Consider the following 20,731-nt stretch of genomic DNA (forward strand, 5'->3'; position numbering starts at 1 on the left):
ACATGTGCACAGTATTGTGGAGGAATCAAAGAGGTCGATGCTGTCATATCGGTCACATTGCTCACGTGACCTCTTTGTGTGTGTTTAGAGAGAAAGAGAGCAAGCTCTCTGGTGTCTGCTTGTAAGGGCACTAATCCCATCACGGGAGCTCTACCCTCATGACCTCATCTAACCCTAATTACCTCCCAAGGACCCCATTTCCAAATACTACCACAGTAGGGGTTAGGACTTTAACATAGGAATCTTGGGGGGGGGGGGGACAGAATTCAGTCCATAACGATAAGTAAGAGTTAAAAGGACATGGGAAAGTCAAAAATTTCCCTGGAATATGGCTCTACAATTTTAAAACATGACTAAGAGGTTGTATGTTAGGAGTCAATAGGAGTCAAGCAATCCTGCTGTGAAGCTCTTCTGTCTGTCCTCTGAGCTGCAGTGGGACGTTGGAATGGTGGGCTCTTGAGGACAAGAGTGAGAACTTTCTTGGAACTTCTTAAAGAGGATAATAAGATCACCTTATGAGAGTTACTCATATAAATATGCACACCCATCTGAAAGGATACATATGCATAGCCTGCAGGACAAAAAGACTCATAATCAAATAAAACTAGATTCTAACTAGATAAAATATAAGATCACATCTAAAGAATGAATATCAATTAGAGAGAAGATTTTTCCTTCATGGCTTAAAAAATAAGCCATTCATCAAGATATTGGCAGTGCCTATCCAATCACTACCTAGGGGAGGGGAATCTTTTTCAAGGGGTATACAGTATTGCAGCCCCACTGGCAAGACCATTCCAGTCTCAGCTGGATGCCATAATTACCTGAGTTAATCTCACTTCCCTTGTTCTGGCCTCACGCCTGACAAGTATTCATCTGAGTATAAATCGGCTCTCGTCTGGATCTGACAGTGTGGTTGTGCCACCCCCCAGGAGAGGCATATTTCTCATTGTAAATCAATTAAACAGCAGCACGACTTTATGTATTAGTCATTTCAGCTTTGGGGAACCCTCTTGAGAGATGAAACCCTTCTCGGTTTGCTAATAAAGTCAGGTATCTAAGTTTTCAGGGTCCAAGAAGTCATGGTAAATGTGCAGAGTGCTAATCTGTGAAATGTGACGGAAGTCACTAGCCCTTCCCGGTGACATTCAGACATTGCTCCTGATTATGTTATTCCCCATTTTAAATTGGTACTTAGTACAACTGCTTTGTTTATTATCACCTTATTTATTATATTACCATTTATTATAATAACAGTCCTTATATTAGTTGAGTTATTGCCAGAACAACAATAAATTCTCATTTCTCTATTTAGTAATGGTAGAAACTAAGACTAGAGGCTATAAAGATTACATCATACTAATTATTGTTTCAAATCTTGACCGCATCCATCAGAAATTAGGTAACTTTCTTTGCTTTATTTATGTGTGTGTGTGTGTGTGTGTGTGTGTAACATCGTTTCCCTACATTTGTATTTATTTAGAAGACCCTAATTTTAAGAATTTCTCGGTCACTTACAGTCTTTCCATATTTCATGACCATTTTTGAAGATCATCTCCTCTCAGAAGTTATTGTAAGTCATTTTGCAAATTCTAATTTCTGCAGGATTTAAGGAGAAGGATGGCCTGAGCACAGGTTCCTGAACTTCCTGTCACCCAAACACTCTATTTGGACAGGCACACAACCCTACATGCCTGTTTCCAGTCTTCAAGGCGACTGGCTATGCCAGGATGTCCATGGAGAGTCGGCAGAGAGAGGTGTCCTGCCCGCCTCAACTGAGTCCTTCTTCTCACTCAGTGCCTGCAGGTGCCTCTTTGCTCAAGGCTCCCAGATCACCCCAGGCTGACTCGTCCTGCTGCAGTGAAATGTCTAATCTCTTATTGGTTTGTTCGATGTAAAACATATCAACCAGCTCTTCCATTTCAGACGGCTATTAGGGACAAACTATTTCAATTTGCAATGCTTGAAAGGCCTAGACATCTACTCTACATTTAATACTAAGTAAGGAGGTCCTTCCAAAATGTAAGTTCAGACAATCTAAATAGTTTATGCCATGAATTTTTATTATATAAAAGTTCTTTGCCTTTTTCAATACACAGGGCTGGGTAATGTTCATCGTTGTACCCAGCAGTGTCTACCACAGTGACAAACATTAGTTGTCAAACTACTCACAGTCGTTTGAATCCAATAATCCAAATCAGTTCTTCCATTAAAGTAACAATTCTAAAGATGGTGAGAATTTTCCTCCCACTGTTGAAATGTTTACTGTCAGAAAATGAGGACTGGGTTTCTGGTATCGTGGAATCCTTTTTCAAGTATTGTCCCCTATAACTATAGTGATTCATTATATATTTACTGACCAACTGCTAGATGCAAGACTCATTGAGCTATAGTGACATGTGAGTCAACCGAGAATCAGAAATTCATGATGTTTATTTTTAATTTAGACATTTGTAGGTAACATTGTCTTCACCTCTCCCTCCTAGTAATTGTAGATATGTGTATGGTATCTCTTGCTTTTCATTTTATAAGATAATGAAATGATAATTATCATTTTAACTATTTGGAACAATTTAGCATTTCTAAGCTATTTAGAGTCTCATTTGGGGGAAAGTAAAAATTGACTGAAATGCATTTAAATTTGCATTTCTCCTTGACATTAAAGAAGGTTAAGAGCGCATTTGTGCTATCTTTGAACTATTTTAGTTCTTTCTGTTCTCAGAAATGAAGTAGAATATTGTTGATATTTTCCTTGAAAAAAATTTCAACTTAATTAACAAACATGAATTCGAAAGTTTAATGAATCCTTACTAATCTCTCTATTCTCTGATCTGGAATATAAAAAAATTTCTCCAGATGGAATTCTCTACTATCTCCCAACTGCCTATAAAAGTTCTACCTATGCTTCAAAACAGTTCAAAACCAGTCCTTTCCTGAAATAGATTTCTTTCTTTCTCTGCTTGAAGTTAGTTTGTTTATTTATTTGTTAATTCATTCATTCACTAGATTAAAAGAAAAAGTTCTGTTAGACAGAAAAAGTCAGAAGAATGTGCATCCACAGAGCCAACAGAAGAAAGTGTCTGAAGGAGAGAGGAGTCCGCTGTGTCCTGGACGACTGGGAAAGGCAGTAAAAGGGCATTCTTTATTGATCGTGATTCGGAAAAACAGAAGTTGTTAATGACCTTGAAAAGAGCAATTTCAGAGTGAGCTGAGGAGAAAATAGTGAGTAGGAGACAGAATCAATGAGAATAGGCGGTTGCTTGGGTCAGTTGGAGCAACTGGAGTCAAGGGAGTTTGTTTTTTCTGTGCTTGTTTTAATAAAGGAGAGGCTGAAATGAGCTCCTGTTTTGGGTCGTGCGTACACCTTTATCTGTATCGTTCTGTGCAAAGAACAAACTGTACTGGACCTCAGAGGAACTAGTCTCCCTTTCACTCTGCTACTAACTCACTCTGTCATCTTAATCATTATATCATTGTACATTCCCTTAACCTCAGGGTCTCATGTAAGATGATGGGGTTAAACTTCTAGATTCGACATTCAGTGACTTCCACATTGACATCATTTGTAGTTTTGAATATTAGGTGTGTTGACCCACATTCTCTTTAAATGACTCTCACTAAATCTCAAGGGAATTGGAGACCCTTGCAGAAGTAAGAGAGGAGGCCAGGTGAGAATGTCAGGTTTGAGACAAAAATATTGTATACAAGACTGATGGTTATTTGAATGTCTTAATCTCATTTAATTTTATAAATGCCAAAATTATTTCCAGTGATTGATATTAATTTTATAATTACAATAAATGTTCTCACGACATCACAAACAGATAATTGCTTCTCAAACATGTCCCTAGTTAAAACTGAATAACCCTCAAAAGCTTTGCCTCAACAAAACTAAGTTTTATTGTTTTTTTATCCATTGTATTCGCATTTGTGGTTAAGATTGCCTAGAATTCTACTTTCCTGACATTTACCTCACATTCTAGATATAACCATACATTTAATTGGCATTTTATTTTTTAGGTTAGCATAACTGCTTTGACCACAGCTTTGATTTGATGCTCAGTATGGCTTTACTGTGACCGTCATTGCCAGCTTTCTTCGCCTCGCACCCAGCTGTGACTTAGAATTACATCTGAGTTTGTATTCATGCTGTAGTCATATTACTTTGTGATCAAAACTCTTTGATTGGGCACTTTGGACTTCTAATCAATAACCACTGCTCAAATTTATAATTAAATAGGACTTTGATAATTTGATGTTCTCCCTAAATTTCCGTAGTCATATAACAGTAGGTTTTTATTTCCATGTACATAGTGAGGTGACTAATTCCAGAGAAAGTGTGCTCTGTTGGGTTCATTTGTGGATGGGAGACGAGGACTTTTAAACCTGCAAATGGAACCAGTTTTAATGCATGCACTCTTCATCATGGGTTAAACTGAGCTGGCCTTCTCGGTGTACAACAAGTTGTTAAAATTCTAGACCATAAAGAACAACCTAAGTCACTATGATTTTGATTGGAGAAGGGATAGAAAAATGATGAATTTTTAGTATTGTATATTTCACCTTAAGTGAAGTTTAATTTTTCCTTCGAATTAATATTTTCTTTTTGTGGAAAATTTTAACTTGAAGGTAGGTAGAAGGTAAAAAACTATCTACATGCCTATTAACCAAATATAATAATGACCTACATTTTTGCTTAATTTCCTTTCTGGTTTTTTTTCCAATAAGCAACATAAAACAACAGTGACGACATTACCGGTTGATGATTTATTACATGCTATACATATGGCTTGTTTCCAAAATCCGCTTTTTAACCATAGCACTAATTTAAAAGTTATTTATAATTATATATTTATAATCCTGTCCATGTTAAATATGTCCATATTATTTTATTTAAAGTTATATTTTGCATATTTGTTAAAATATGTATATTTATATGCATATATCTTAAAATAGTCGTAAACATAATGCAACTCTAAGTACATATCAGAGTTGTTTTTCTCTAAAGAGTCCTGGTATTTACTAAGTAATTTCAAACTTTTTAACAAACGTTTTAAGAGTGAACGAATATTATATTAGGCTTTTAAGGCACTTCTAAGCTTTTGCTGTTGTAAACAGTACTACAAAAAAGAGTCTTCTCAAAATTTGGCTTTCATTTCTTACAATAGTTTTCCTCAAGTGAATTTCTGGGTCAAAGGGTGTGAACACTTTTAAGGCTCCTAAGCACAGACGGCAACTTATTCCTCCAAAGAATGAACAATTTGCTCTGCAACAGATAGTCAATGGATCTTTTTTAAGTTGTTCAATAGTCAATGCAGGTTTTTATTATTATTTTTAAAACCTGTAGTAACAGCAAAAGCAGGTTTTTGTATTAACTTACATATCTTTGATTATTAGAGTGGTTAAGCTTTTTCTATATATATACCATCTATTATTCTCAATATAAAAATTAAAGATTCATATTCTTTGGCCATTACTCTTTCTAAGGTTTTAAAATTTTCTTTATTGATTTAATGAGGTCTTTGTATGCAGAAACCATTTGCTGAACTGTCCTTTCAAAGTGCCTTGAGAGAACTAGCTGTTAAGAATAAGCTGTTGCTTTTAATGAATGGGTGCTGTCTACCATGATATATAAGCATCATAATGTATTGCTTCTGAAACTGAGAGAAATTTCTCCCAGATCTCAGAAACAAAACTTATGCAGCTTCTGAATGGTTGGTGTATTAGATATGAATATTGAGGCTTGTTTTATTCTTATTTCTTTAAGAAGCTAAGAGTTGAACGTATAGACTGTCATTAGTTATTACATAGAATATTATGGTATTTTTCTTCTAATGGTACTTTTATCATCTATTCCATTAATTTTGGCCTTTTAAGTTTACTAATTATTGCTTGTTGTAATAATGTACATATTTCTGTAAGGCATCTCAAATCCTATTTTTGAAAGAATGAAGGGTACGCACAGAAACCTCAATTCAGTAAACAGAGAAGTGCTTTCAATAGCTATTGCTGAAGCTTCTTCTCATTTTAATTAAAAAAATTGTGTTATATTTTATGTAATCAAATTAATTGAGTTTTCCCCTGTGATGTCTTCCATTCTTTTTTAAGCTTAGAGAACACAATAATGTAAATGAGGCCTGAATGTTTAGCATGAATAGATGCAGAGATGAGGGAGAGAATGGATCTGAGTGTCCCCCTTCTGTCCTCCTTTCTACTTGTGACAACTTAAAGTATGCACAGATTGTGAGACTCTTGGGCCTTTTCGAATTGTGATTTGGCAGTACTGAAAACTTTGGCCACAAGTAATGGAAAACTCAACCAATATCAGCCTAAACAAATAGTGTTTTTCTCCACCTAAAATGAGGGTAAAGGTAGATGCTTGACATCTTTGTGAAATGTCTTGGCCTTTCCCTCATGGCTGCAAGATGGTTTCCACCTTCCCAAGTATGAAATCTACACTCCAGAAAGGAATAAGTTGAGAGAGAGTGGCACCAGCTGACTTCCGCTTGAATTTTGATGGATAGAATTCTGTTACATGGCTACCCTGAGCTAAGAGGCAAGTGCTTGCCTTCTCTGGTCTCCCAGTGGAGGAGAGCAAGAAAAATTGGGATGCCAATGAGTGTGGAGAATGGTTATCATTTAATATTTGTATGCAAAGCCACTTGCTAAATTTTAAGTTAATTGTTTCTTCTTGGTCAGATTATCAAGTCATTTAGGTTTGGTTCTATTCCTTTTTCTCCCTACAAGAGTATCTAGCAAGACACATAGCATTAAAATTTTTAAATTACCTATTTAAATTTCAGGATAAAAATTAGTACGTTATTGTTTCTTGTTAAGTGTACAGTCTTAGATGGAGACGTAACCTAATTTTATAAAATTTCCTCAATATAGCAGCCTCAGTCATCTGCACTACAACTAAACTAGTATTTCCCTAAGAATTTACTCAGCAGATGAGAATGGAGGTGTACCCAGGTCCCAAACCAAGCTAAATGTTTTAGAACTGTGTTGAAAATTAGATTACTGGTCCTATTAGTTTCTACTGTCAAGTAACAAATTATACAACTTAGTGGGTTACGATGACACAAATTTATTTTCTCACAGCTTCTGTGGGCCAGGAGTCTGGGAATGAGATAGCTCGCTTCTCTGCTCAGGATCTCACCAGGCTGAGATCAAGGTACTGGCTGGGCTACAGTCTCATCTGAGGTTTAAAGACCCCTTCTGAACTTACTGGTTGGCATAATTCAGTTTCCTGTGATTACAGGACTAAGGTAACAGTTTTCTTTCTTACCATTGGCCAGAAGCCACTCAGTTTTTAGGGGCCATCATCAGTGCCTTGCCCGGCGGCCATCTCTACTGGCAGTTCCTGGTTTGGCTGTTTGCTTCTTCAAGGCTAGAAGGAGCACATCTTTGCTGCACTGAATTACTTGGGCTTGTGTAATCCTTTCACTGCTTCTAGCCTCTTTAAAGGTCTCACCTGATTAAGTCAGTCTCACTCAGGATAATCTCTCCTTTGATTAGATTAAAGGCAACTGATTAAGGACCTTAGTCACCTCTGCAAAACCCCTTAACCTTTGCCGTATGGCGTAACCTAACCCCAGGAGTGGCGTCCTATCCGCAGGCTCACCCACACTCAAGGGGCTGGGTCTTACAGCACAGTATACCACAGGGCTGTAACTGTAATCCTGGGGACCCTCTGAGAATTCTGCCTACCACACTGATCAAACTTTAGTATTGTTTCAAGAACTAATCATGAAGCACAGAGTTAGAAAAAGTGAAAAACAGCAAGTATATCTGAGGAGCTAGAGAATCTTCCCAGGTAATTTGGATTATAATTAAAGATTTATTTGGACATGGAATGTTTTTAATCTAAGCATGATAGGATCGACTTTACTACAATGAAACAGACTCCACTCTCAGTGTTCCTAACCACTAACCCCCACCCCCAACAAGTAACATGGAAAACTTGGTAAGGTCACTCTCACGTCTAAATTGCTCAGTGGGTGTTACCTAAGATTATTCTGTTTACTGGTGGATTAAAACACATTTTCTTTTTGGCACCACTGCATGGTTTTGAATGTTGGATGACTAGCATTTTGTTAATAGAATGATTAAGTATAAGCTGTACCATGTGGGTGAAAATGAGCTTTGCAGAGAACTACAAAATGATTTGACTTCTTGTCCTTCAAAGAGTATCTGGAGAAATTGAACTGATTGCAAATTGACTGGGATTGAAAAGATTTTATGTTGAAAAAAGTGGCTTTATTCAGAGAATTCTTATGAATCATTCTTTTGCATCTTTTTCAGGGCATTGTACTGTGGTAGCAATCACACATTCTCAGGAATCTCCTCCACTCTTACGAACTTGCATTATCTGACACTCATTTCATCAGTTAAAATGAGGCAAAAGCACAAAATTGGGATATCATTTGGGAAAAAAAATCTAACTGGTGATTTGATGATACATCTGATGTTTCTTGAAAGCATCTATGCAGAAAGAAAAAGAAGCAGCTTATTATTTATAGTGAAGAAAGTCATAACCTTGGAGTTCGTCCTAATCCTACCCCAACTAACTCTAGGAAATTCGACAAATCTGACCTTTTGAGAAAATTGGAGAAAAAATTATCTCTATACTCCATTATATCACTAATGTATTGGTAATATTATGTGAAACGTATTAAAGGATAACTTTATAAATTCAATCAAATGGATGCAATGCATTAATCTTAAAAATTTTGTTCTGAATTTTATGTTGTTTTTAGATGCACAAATGTGATAAAATTATGTTTTCATTCTTTAATTTGGTGAGGCTTTAGTAAAAGAACTATTTGCACCACATCCCTATGTGTATTTTAAAGACATAATGAGTAAAGTCAAAGCATAATGTTAGAGAAAAATGGAAGTTTATTCAATTCAACTTTTTCTCATCAGTAAATTTTCACCCCTCTAGTCCGTTTTATATGTCCACTGAAAGACCTATGAAAGATAGGGCTAAGTAGTTTAGATTGAGTATACAGCGGAGAAGGTACCCTACATTTACAGAAGGGTGTCTATTTCCTGGATGCAAGAAACTCTTGGCTTTTATTTTACTTAAATTATGAAACCAAATTAAAGTTGTTTTTTAGATATTGATGTGAGCACTCCATAGGAATCTTTTGCTTTCTGCAACTAAAGTTTTTAATTTTATTTTGTTTTAAACTTCAATGATTATACCATTCCAAATTGGAAAACAAATGCTTGCTAGTTTATATATTTACTTCCAGAACTCTGTGTAGAATACATACCTCCTATACTATTTCTCTCCTGGTTATGGACAGAAAACTTTTCTTGCTATCACTATTTCAGTTAAAAACATGAAATTCAGAAGAAAGTCAATTTAGGATTTGTGTTTTCTCTTAATTTCTTTATTATTTTGAATCAGGGAGCAGCGGGGGTGCATGTGGAGAGCATAGAGGTAGGAATATTCCTAAGCTTCCCAAATTAAAACTTTCAAAGTTGCTCACTTTGACCTGCCTGTGGTATACTTCTGTTTTCAATTATGATTTCTTCTGACGCTTTAATGTTCTTTGCGAAAGGTTTTGTAAACCCAAGATGGTATTTCTCAGATAACTTGAGTTAGAAACTTCTTATTCCATTCCTACTTCGGCCTCTAACTCCTTGAATGACCTTGAACAAATTAATATTCCTGCTCCTATCTCTAATGGTAAAAAAAAGAAAATTACCGACTAACTCAGAGGGATGTTCTGAAGCTTGATTATAATTACGATTCATAATAAAGTCCACTGAGATATTTCAAGAAAAGGCATTTTACACAGATAAAATATTATTATAAAACTCTAGAGTCTTCATTTGTGGGTTATTATTTACAGATTTCAACAGAATTATATTTCGGTTGTGCCTGTAGGGTCTCTCAGGTTTTCTGTCGACTAAAACTTTGCTTCCCCATAATAAATGTTTACTAAGTCATGGTTTCCTTGAAGAAGAAAATAGAGCACCTCAAAATTGTTGAGTAAAGTACACAAACTTTAAATTACCTTCCCTTTACAATCAAGTTGGGGTGAGTTTAAAGTTTTAAGATGTGTAACACATACTTAGAGTAAGACTGTATAAATCACCTCATTCAGACTGCTCTGCTTTTATCTTTTGACAGGGTGTTAAAGAGACCTGCCCAGGCTCACTCAGCTGTATTTTTTCCTATTTCTTTATGTGCAGTGTTGATGACAGGGTGTAAGTCTAGTGTCTGAGCGTCTGGTCTGGGTTCTAGCATCAGATTGTCTGTGGACAAATGTTTGCTCTATCACATATAAGCTGTGGGACTTTGAGCAGCTTATAAAATAGTCCACACCTCAACGTCCCCATTTATAGAATGGGGAGAATAATAGGATGGGCTGTTAGATAAATGAGATAATACATGTCAATGCTCGGTACATAATAAGTACTCGATAGATGTTAGCATTTCCTACAGGGCTGGCCGTGGCTCTGTTCCTATATGTCAGTAGTCTTTTTTGATTAAAATTAGAGTTAGCTTCAGAGGGGTGAGTGTTTTCATTCTGGTTTTATCTATGTTTACAATGTGGGTTGTTGCCTGTCATAATTTTTGCTCTGTTCATGTTTAAACTTCTTCCTTATAGTCTTTATTCATTACATGGTTTTAATTTTCATGTTATGGGTATGAATCTGCCACTGTCATCTAGACATTTATTAATAATAACAAATATAAGAGTGATTGATATTTACTGAGCCTGTGTTATGTGCAAGGAATATTTCCAAGTACTTTACATTCATTATTTTGTTCTATTCTCAAAATAACAACGTTAGTTAGGTATTATTATCATTATCCTTATTTGTAAATAAGAAAGTCAAGCCTCATGGAGACTGGTCAAGACCCCTTAGGTCTTATGGACAGAGCCAGAGTTTCATCTCCTGTATCTGACAGTAAAGCCCGTACTCAGAATCTCTACGTTCTACTCTCTTATGTTTCACTTCAGTGTCCCTCCATCACTTCAAAATATACAAACTCACATTTTTAATTCCCAATCTGACCTCTTTCTACCATGTATATTTCTAATATTCCTATAATCACTCTTACTTGGAGTTCAAGATTCTTCCTGTAACTTACTTCTTGCCCTCTAATTTGGCACCAATTTGCTTCTGTTCTCCCTTGGTAATATTTCCAGCTTAAAACCATGTTCCCATTAGTTACCCACCCGCCTCCATTGCTGTGTGAGTCTCACTGCCCCCACCCTGGACCAGGCCCTCCTTCCTCAATGCATGTCTGCACTCCTGCCTGAGCTCCCAGTTCTCCCCTAACTTCAGCTTCTCCACATTACACTCCAACTTGCCATTTTCTGACCGTGTGAACTTGACAAATTAATTTATCTTTTCGTTACTCAAGTTTGAAATGTGTTTACTAATATCTACCTCACAGGGCTGATTTAGACTTCAAAACCTAACATTGATGGATTTCCATACTTTGGCCCATTTAAGTCTAACCTATTTGAATTCCCCAAACAATCTAGTTGAGCAGCACTAGTTGGTTTTTCCTTTATCTTCTGAATCTTTATATTCAAGTCCTTGCAGTTCACTCAACCTGGAGTGAATGTCTGTCTCTTCCCTCCTTGGCGTCTAGTTTCTATGAGTGCATCCAGTTCCAGCTCAGGCTCCACTTTCTCAAGGTCTGTAAGTTTTCATTTTTTTGCTCTTCTAGAAATCTACAGTACGTACTTTTGTTTCTTGGTGTCGCTTATTTTGACACAAATAGGTACGAGGTCGATGAGCATTCCTTGCTTCACACTTCCTCATTTAGATTGCATCTTGCCTTTTATGCCTCAGAGTACCTAGTTTAATGCTTCATATACAGGAAGGTAGGGGTTTAGTAAACACTTGTTGAATTATTTTGACTCTTAGGTCAATTTCCCTGGGACTCAGTTTATAATGGAACCCAATGGAAACTGTCATTTTTCCCCACAGCCACCATTCCTCCTTTGTCTCACTGTGTTGCCATCTTGAAGTTTAGATGGGATAAATCTCACCTCCAGCTACAAGAACAGTCCTATTTTCAAAGACTAATTAGATTTATTCCCTTCTCATTGCCCCAATGATTGGCTCAGGAATGGTGACTCAGTCTATCAGGCTGAAGCTAATCAGCCCTTGGCAATCACCTGGGTTTCCATCACAGTAAACCAGGTCTTTTGTGTATGGTTTAGGTCAGTGGTTTTCAAACTTAGTGTGCATCAGGATCATCTGGGAGACTTGTTAAAATACAGATTTCTGGGCCTCACCCTCAGAATTTCTGTGGTCATAGGTCACCCCCCAAGAATTTTCATTACTCTGCTGGTTGGAAGACCACACTCTGAGAACCACTGGTTTGGGGCCTTGCTACTCAAAGTGTGGTCCACACACTAGCAGCTTTGACCTCATCTGGGACCTTGTTAGAAATGCAGGATTTTGAACTTGAAGACCTAATGAACCTGAATTTTCAGTGTAACAAGATCCCCAACCAGGTGATTCACGTACACATTAAATTTGAGAAGCATGAGGTAGGGAGAGACTTATCTGCCCTCTGCTGTCCAAGAAGCAAGTAACTGGTTGATGTGGCCAGTCATCCTGTGACCATAAGCGGAGCAAGCTTTAAAATGAAGCTGCTGATAGAGAAGGCAGAGTAGAGACATAGGAAACACGGGGTCCTTAGTGGACTTGTTAATCTGGGTTCACTCTTGTCCGAAGTATGGATTTTATTTTATCTTATTTTACTTTTTTTTCTTGGACCAAAAATTCCTTTTATTGTTAAGGGCATTTTGAGTTGGAATTTCTATTTCTTACGTATTAGCTCTACAAGTCTATGGCAGGAAAAGTCTATAGTGCCTTAGTTTAGTAAGATATTGCTGCCATAGTGTTTAAAAGCTTATGAATTTATTTTCCAATAAACTGGTATGTTGACAGCATCAGTATTTAGTAGCAATAATTCGTGTTATTTTTAAAAAGTAAAAACTGGAATAAAGAGCGGGACACACATGAAGATAGGTCATTTCCTCAGGTAACTGGGCAAGAGTTGAAAGAAACACAGGGAAGGAGAAGATTAAAGCCAAAGGAACGATGGAGGTTAATGTCCCTAATCTCAGACCATGTGCACAACTGCGCACGTCACCTGAGAGGAAGGAAAATGACAAGAACACTACTCAGAACCATGCTTTGAGTACTTATCACTTGCCAGACATTGTATTCAGTGTTTCTTATACTTTATCTCATTTAATCCTCATTAACACCAGACAATATGGAAAACACTCCTATCATATTTATTAGGAAACAGAAAATACGAGAAATGAAGTAACTGGACTAAAGTCACACAATTGGTAGGGTATACGGCTGTACACACATCACACATAAGTCTTCTCACCCCATAGAGCTGGTTATTGTCCACAAAGTAACAGTAAAGCTGGGGAGTTGAAAAGGTGTAACTATTTTTCCTCAGAGGTATTCCCTTAGGAGAGTGATAAAGGCAGTGTAAGCTGGTTAGTTGTATGTACCTTTGGGTTTAAAAAATATTGATTGTGAACACATTTTCCCATATTTTTAAAGTAGGTAAAGTAAACTAACTAGTATAGGTGGCTGATGACTGTTAAGTCCTTTACATACAAACAATACCACTGCCACTCAACAAATCTGTGAATGGTCACAGCAACAATAAAGCACGAAATAATCATGTTTAATTAATGTCTTATTTACATATGAGACTTCATATGATTTTTTTAATGTTAAAATATGCTGTAATCAATTTGGACTCTGAACTAACAGAATTAAAATACTTATCCTCTGACATATGAAAAGCTGTAGTAAAACTCAGAATATTTTAAATATTTATGAACTCCTGCATATGTTCGATTACTGCTGGCATTAAAGCAAAAGCAAAATAAGCATTGCTATCCTTCGGTTGGCATTTGGAAGTTGAAATTAAGGCCATTCGTTAGACAGGAGAACCGTCATCCTCTAGAAAGTTTTCTTCGTGATTATATTTTTCAGGACAAAATTTTCCCTCACTAGCTCTATGATAACTCTTACATTATTTGCAAAAGTGATTTTATGTGAATATTGCTTCAAAACATCAGCAATTTTACATATTTCCCTTTTAAGTGAGAAAATATAACCTTAGGGAGAAAAGGAACTATAAAAGAAATATTTCCTTGATCTGTAGTTAGTAGCATATCCTTCATGGTAATTTGAGAACAAGAGTACAGCTATAGGCACTGAATCTATTTCATATGCATACAAGGTATTAGTGAACACTTCTAAAATCTAGCGGCTTCCTCTATTAAGATGATTACAAAATGGATATCAGTTGCAGAACATTTGAATATTGTGTCAGAAAATATTTAAAACAGCAAAAATTGTAAATGATTTGATTAGAAATATTATTTGCAGTGAAAAGTGTTTCCATTACTTTGAATAGAAAGGTGATATTACAAACCTTGCTCATACATTAGGCCACAATCAGCGATGAACACAGCCTTTCAAACACTAAAAATAAATGTATTGCAATACTTTTTACTGATATCTTTAAAAAATTGTTTTTGTTTTAAATTTGAAATAATTTCAAAATTACAGAAGATTTACCAGAATAATACAAATGATTCCTATGTACTCTTCATGACTATTCATTAATTCACTGATTGCCAACATTTGAGAGTGTGTGTGGTATATACATATACATCCATGCCTGTATATATATAATTAATATTATTATTTTCTGAACCATCTGAATGTAAGTTTTGACATCAAGTCCCTTGTAAATAATTTTGGAATTCATTTTCCAAGAACAATGATACTCTCTGTACCACAGTACAGACTCAGGAAATGTAACTGTCCGTATAAACTGAACTTTCAACATATTGGATCATTCTAATAATGTCCTTCACAGAATTATTATCTCCTTTGACCTGGGATGTGATCCAAGATAATGCATTGCATTTAATTGTCATTAGCTGTTTAGTCAGACTCTGCATTTGGAGACTTTACTTCAATTCTCTGAGTTTTAGTGTGCAGCTCTGTACCACAGAGGAAATTATCTAACTTCTCCGGATTTTAACTTGTAAAGATGGTGTGAGACATGAATGAGATACTATATTAAAAGTACCTTCCTTCAGAAGTATCTGGCACACAATTGGTGATCAAAAAATTGTAGCTTATAAAAAAAGAGACAAACACCGTATGTTTGGATAATAGTTATAAGATTCAGACTTTAACCTAAATGTGGTGAAAGATAAACCACCTCCTTCTATCCTTTTCAGAGTGCATTTCAATGGACCGAGAGCAAAAAGGTCACAGTGACTTTGAAAAGAAAGCATCTCATATAAAGACACTGTATTTCACTGAGTGGGTTAGTGCTTTAAGCACATGGTTTAGTTACACCTCTCACGATGAAAAGCAATATTGCTGTACAGATAGCATGAAGACAGCCAAGGTTTCAAAACAGACCTTTACATTATGAAAGAACGTTCTTTATTGAAATACGGAAAGAAGGTTAGTTTTGGGTAAGAAGAAATTGCTTAGGAATGTTCCTACAGGCAAAACATTACCTTGTGTTTATATTTAACTCAACAGCTACCTCGGAAAAGTGACGTGCAGAATAGCACTTTTATTGATGAGGGACGGATCCCAAGAGGACGCTTTGTCCCTCAGGTTTTCTCCTTTCACCTTACTTCCTCCTGTCCAACCTCTGCCCAACCACAGGTCGAAACAATCCCCTGTGGTCCCAGAAGCGGATGGTTGCATTGTGCAAGCCAGCCACTGCTTCCCATTTGAAAACTGTTATTGTTCCTGTGATATGGTGATTTATCATAAGAAATATATATTTGGTCTTCCACCCTGTTTCTGGCACAGAGCTCCTAAAATCCTTGGAATTTCCTGAGAAAAGAGTCGTAAAGGTGTCTTGTTACGTTAAGGAGGTAACCTTTGGAAAGCCCTCAGGTTAGTAAGGATGGGGGCTGGTGTCCAGGGGACTAAACCGTGGGATTAGAGGCTTAGAACTTTGAGTACTCCCACAACACACACAAACTCCAGGGAGGGGAGAGGGGCTGGACGTTGAAGCAGCCAATGGCCAAGGATTTCATCACTCATGCCTATGTAATGAAGCCTTCCTAAAAATGCGAAAGGATGGGTTCAAGGAATTCCTGGGTTGGTGAACACATGGAGGTGCAGGGAAGGCACTGCACCTGGAGCCACATGGAAGCTCTATGCCCCTTCCCACGTACCTCACCCTTTGCATCTCTTCCATCTGGCTACTCCTGAGCTACATCCTTTTATAATGAACCAGTAATCTGGTAAGGAAAATGTTTCTCTGAGTTCTGTGAGGCACTCTAACGAATTAATCCAACTGAAGGAGGAGGTCTTGGGAACCTTTGATTTATAGCCAGTTAGTTGGAAACAACCTGGGCTTGCAGCGGGCTGCTGAAGGTGGGGGTGGGGCGCAGACTTGTAGGATTGAGCCCTTAAGCTGTGGAATCTGATGCTATCTCCAAGGAGGGCAGTGTCAGAATTGAGTTGAATTCTTGTACACACAGCTGGTGCCGAGAATTGCTTGGTCTTATGTGGGAACTGTCCCCCTACTCCCCAACCCCCGCAACAAACACATTGGAACATCTTGTTCCTGCCCCTACATTATTACCTTCCCCTCCTCACCTTGAAGCTCAGGTTGAGGCACCTCTCATCTGTGGTCCTCCTTTCTCACATCCACCTGCACATCTTCCCCAAAGCCTTTACATACTGCCTTCCAGGCCTGCTCTCATTCTTTTATTTGTAGACAGCCCATGACTAAACTAATTTTTCTACTTCACTGGGCTTGGAATATGCAGATATATTCATTCTTTAAGAAATTCCTAAGTGTCTCTAATTTTCTCATAAGGATATTCTATGGCCCTAAGAATTCAGCAATGCATATCATTAATAAAATGAATAGATCAATCACAGACTGGGAGAAAATATTTATAAGCATGTATCTGACAAGGGACTCACATCCAGAATATATAAAGAAATGCTACAAATCAGTAATAATAATGCAAACAATCCCATAAAAAGACAATATTTGAACAGACCTTTTTAAAATAAAATTTTCAAATGCTTAATAATCACATGAAAAAGTTAACAGGGAAATGCAAATAGGAAGTATAATGAGATATTGCTAAACACTCATTTGTTGACTAAAATTGAAAATACTGACAATACAAAATGTTGGCAAGGATGTGGAGCAAATGTAATTCCCACATGTTGCTGGTAGGAATGTAAAATAGGCCAACCATTTTGGAAGTGGCCTGGTAATTTCGTATAAAATGAACCAAATGACTAAGCTACAACCTAATTATTCCACTCCCTCGTATTTACCCAAGAATAATGAAAACGTATGACATAGAAAAATTGTACATGACTACTTACATCAGCGTTACTTATAATAGCTCAATACTCGAAGTAACCCAAATATCCATCAACACAGGGATAGATAAATTGTGGTAGTTGCATTCAACAGAATAATATGTAGCAATAAAAATTAATGAACTGCTGACATATGACAAAATGGATGAATTTTCAAAATGTGGAATGAAGAGTGATTTCATTTATATAAAATTCAATAATAGGGAAAATTAATCTAAGGTGATAGAAATCAGATTATTGGTTGCCTTGAGGGGCAGAGTTTGATTGGAGAGGGGACTGAAATTTCTGAAGTGATAGAAATGTCCTGTATCTCTATTGGAGTATTGGTTATATGAGTTTAGACATTTGTCAAACTCATACAACTATATACTTAAGATCTGTACATTTTACAATATTTAAATTAACCTAAATGAAAAACAAAACAAATAATTTGTTTAATATGTGAATGAGCCTTCCATAGTTGATGTGGACCTAAGGTTCAGTGTATACATTAAAATAAGCTTGAGATTCTTAGAAAAAATACTTTGGGATATTTTATTGGTCAAATGACATATCTCATGTTATGGGTATGCATGCATACCTTAAAGGAAAGTGATTTCGCAAAGATTTTATAGAATGCCTTTCCTCAGTCTTCTCTTTCCTCACTATCACCCAACAGAACACTTTGTGGGAAGAATTAGATCAGTTGGAGAAAAGATTGTAAGGATAGATAAGACAAATAAGTGTTCTGTTAAAACCTCTACCCACATCTTGTAAGATCGCTTCTGTTTTCCTGGTGAGCTCTTGGAATATAGCTGTACTCAATATCACTATATATACCAAAAGCACCTAGATTTTCTTTAGCTGTCTTTGATTGTTCTCCACATTGTGTCTTTTATTTACTATAAATATCTGGCCTCAATTTCTTTGAATTAACTTTACCTTTGTTGGGGCCTGGAATTAGCCATCCAAAGATATGTCTCTTTGACCTTATCTCTAGAAACTCTTAATCAATGGGGAAGGCAGGGACTTAAATCTGCATTTGTTTATTGTGCTTGTCTGGTGACCTCCTGTAACTGACTCCCCCGACCCCCAACATCCTCCTTGTCTTCAGCTGGATATGATATTTCAGCTGTGGTGGTTTCAGCCATTTTGGTGAGTTGCTCAGCTTGCCTGAACCTCTCCCATGTATACATTGACAAATAGAAATGGCAAGCAATAGGATATATTGGAGTATGTGAGGAAGCCATTTGGTGTAAACCTAATTTGGCCTGACTTTGCTTTTTTCCAAAAGGGCCTGACTGTGGCCATTGAGCACACATTGTATATCTGCTTTAAAACATTTACTATAGCAAGAACGAAGGCCCTTGAGATAAAGGTGCAACTTCCCTCCTCCTCCCAACATTGGCATTTCCTTAAGGATTAAGCATCTTTCCTTAGGCTAGGAACTGATTGCTGCGCTCACCTGTGACCACCCAGCTTGAGACAATAGACTTGCCTCCTGCTACACCCTCCGAGGAGCAGACCCGCTACCTGCTCTGTCCATCAAGCTCTGTGCTAACACGGCAATCTTGTGACTATTGTGGGAGGGACATTTCAATCCTATGTGAAACACCCTGTTTGGGGGTATATAACCACTCTGTGCACCCCACTTCTTTGATGCCCTTTCTTCCTTCGGGAAGAAAGGCCCCGGGTCAGGGTCCTCATAAAGCTTTATTTAATTTTCTCCTGCTATTCTGTCTCATGTGAATTTAATTCATTCTCCGGCCAGACAAACCCAGAGAGGGTGGAGGAAATGTCTTCCTCCCCTGCACCTTTCTGCTTTACCTTCATTAATTAAAGTAAATCTTTAACACATGATTGTTTTATAAAATCTATTTGTATGAGAGTCATGCTTTTAACTTTTAAAAATTACCATTTGACGGGAGGAAGAGGGGAGATTGTCACCAGCAGGGGAATGGATTCTTGGGATCTTCTCATTCGAAGGCCATAACACAGAAGATATCTTCACCCTTTCAGAAAAAAGCTATGTTAAGATAGTGTCAGTGGGATTGGAGAGTGTTCTGTGCTTTGCTTCCAAACATTGGGGAAGTTTGGAATCAGAAAGACTCTGACATTAGGAAAAGTTTAACTTCTGGTGAACTTCTTGGGGAACTTACTCTGTATATAATGAACCTACATGGTTTCCAGTTATCCAAACCAATTGATTCTCTTTATTCTTTAAGACAATTTGAGGTCAGTTTTCTGTTTCTTATAAACAAATCATCCTAACTCTTACAAAACTACTTAATCTTCAATATAACTCTGGAAGCAGGCACCTTGTGGGGCAGTACTATCATTTCCAGACGTAGATTATACTGTGATGGCAGGTGTAGCCTTTGTGAGAAGATCTTGTTCAATTCCCCTATAGTTAAATAAGTCATTTTGTACAAAACTTTAGAAGATTCTATGTGATTTTTAATATTTGTTTATGTTATCTTTGGTAATGAGTCTAATTAATGTAGCAAGTGAGAAAACAAACCCTATTGCTTCTATAAACATTATCATTGTCTCTAAGTTTATTGATGGAGATGAATTGTTCACTGAAATAATGTTAGCAGTGGGAAATACGGACATACTACAGCATATCAGATATGTTTGAAGGAACTATAATATTGTGTCAAGAGAAAATTAAGTGAGAAATAGAAGGAGAAGAATGGAAATGTGATTTTGTTCAAATAGTTGTAAAGGGAAAGCTAAAAAATGTAAAAGTCTACTTTAAGTTACTAAAATTAATAAAGTAATTTAAGATTTTAAGTGAATAAATGTAATCGGTTGGAGGAAGATTAAGTTGGAATTCTAAGCTTTAAACCATTCATGGTCAGTTGAAGGAAAAGAGTTTTTGGTCTGAACAAATAGTTATTCTGGACCTTTAGAAAATTTTTACTTTCTGGTTTTTGGGTCAGAGACTAGAAGAAGGAAGAAAACGTATAAAGGCAAAGGGAATTGGAACCGAGGAAAGTATATTTTTTAACACAAAGATGATTGAATACGCTAAGGATAATCATCCCGAGCGTTGGTTTCTAACTGCTCACTCTCGCAGTCATCCGGGAGGGAGGCTGTGACGTAAAGACGTAAGCCATTGCCAACAGTCTTAGCAAGATCACCTTGCTGGAATTATAATGCAGAGACCAAGACAGACAAAAGGGCGCAAGAAGATTCAGTTTCTATGTGAAGGGAAATTATAGGGTCTTTTTTTATATTTTGCAAGGGACTACGCTCTGGAGTCCTGACAGCGTTATCCTACTATTTCGAATGTTTACCTTTTCGTAAAGGGACTAGGCTTCAAAATTTT

At 36.9% G+C, this 20,731-nt stretch overlaps 1 long non-coding RNA gene across 1 annotated transcript in view; it reads right to left on the reverse strand.

Moving 5' to 3' along the window:
• Positions 1–20,731, reverse strand: part of LOC138925234 (uncharacterized) — a 51,250-nt gene that overhangs the window by 17,784 nt on the left and 12,735 nt on the right. Inside the window, exon 3 of the long non-coding RNA XR_011441183.1 lies at positions 19,313–19,409. This is a non-coding gene — a long non-coding RNA (uncharacterized lncRNA). The remainder of the gene's footprint in view (positions 1–19,312; positions 19,410–20,731) is intronic.

Source organism: Equus caballus, chromosome 1 (genome assembly GCF_041296265.1).
Source record: "Equus caballus isolate H_3958 breed thoroughbred chromosome 1, TB-T2T, whole genome shotgun sequence".
Taxonomy (NCBI): domain Eukaryota; kingdom Metazoa; phylum Chordata; class Mammalia; order Perissodactyla; family Equidae; genus Equus; species Equus caballus.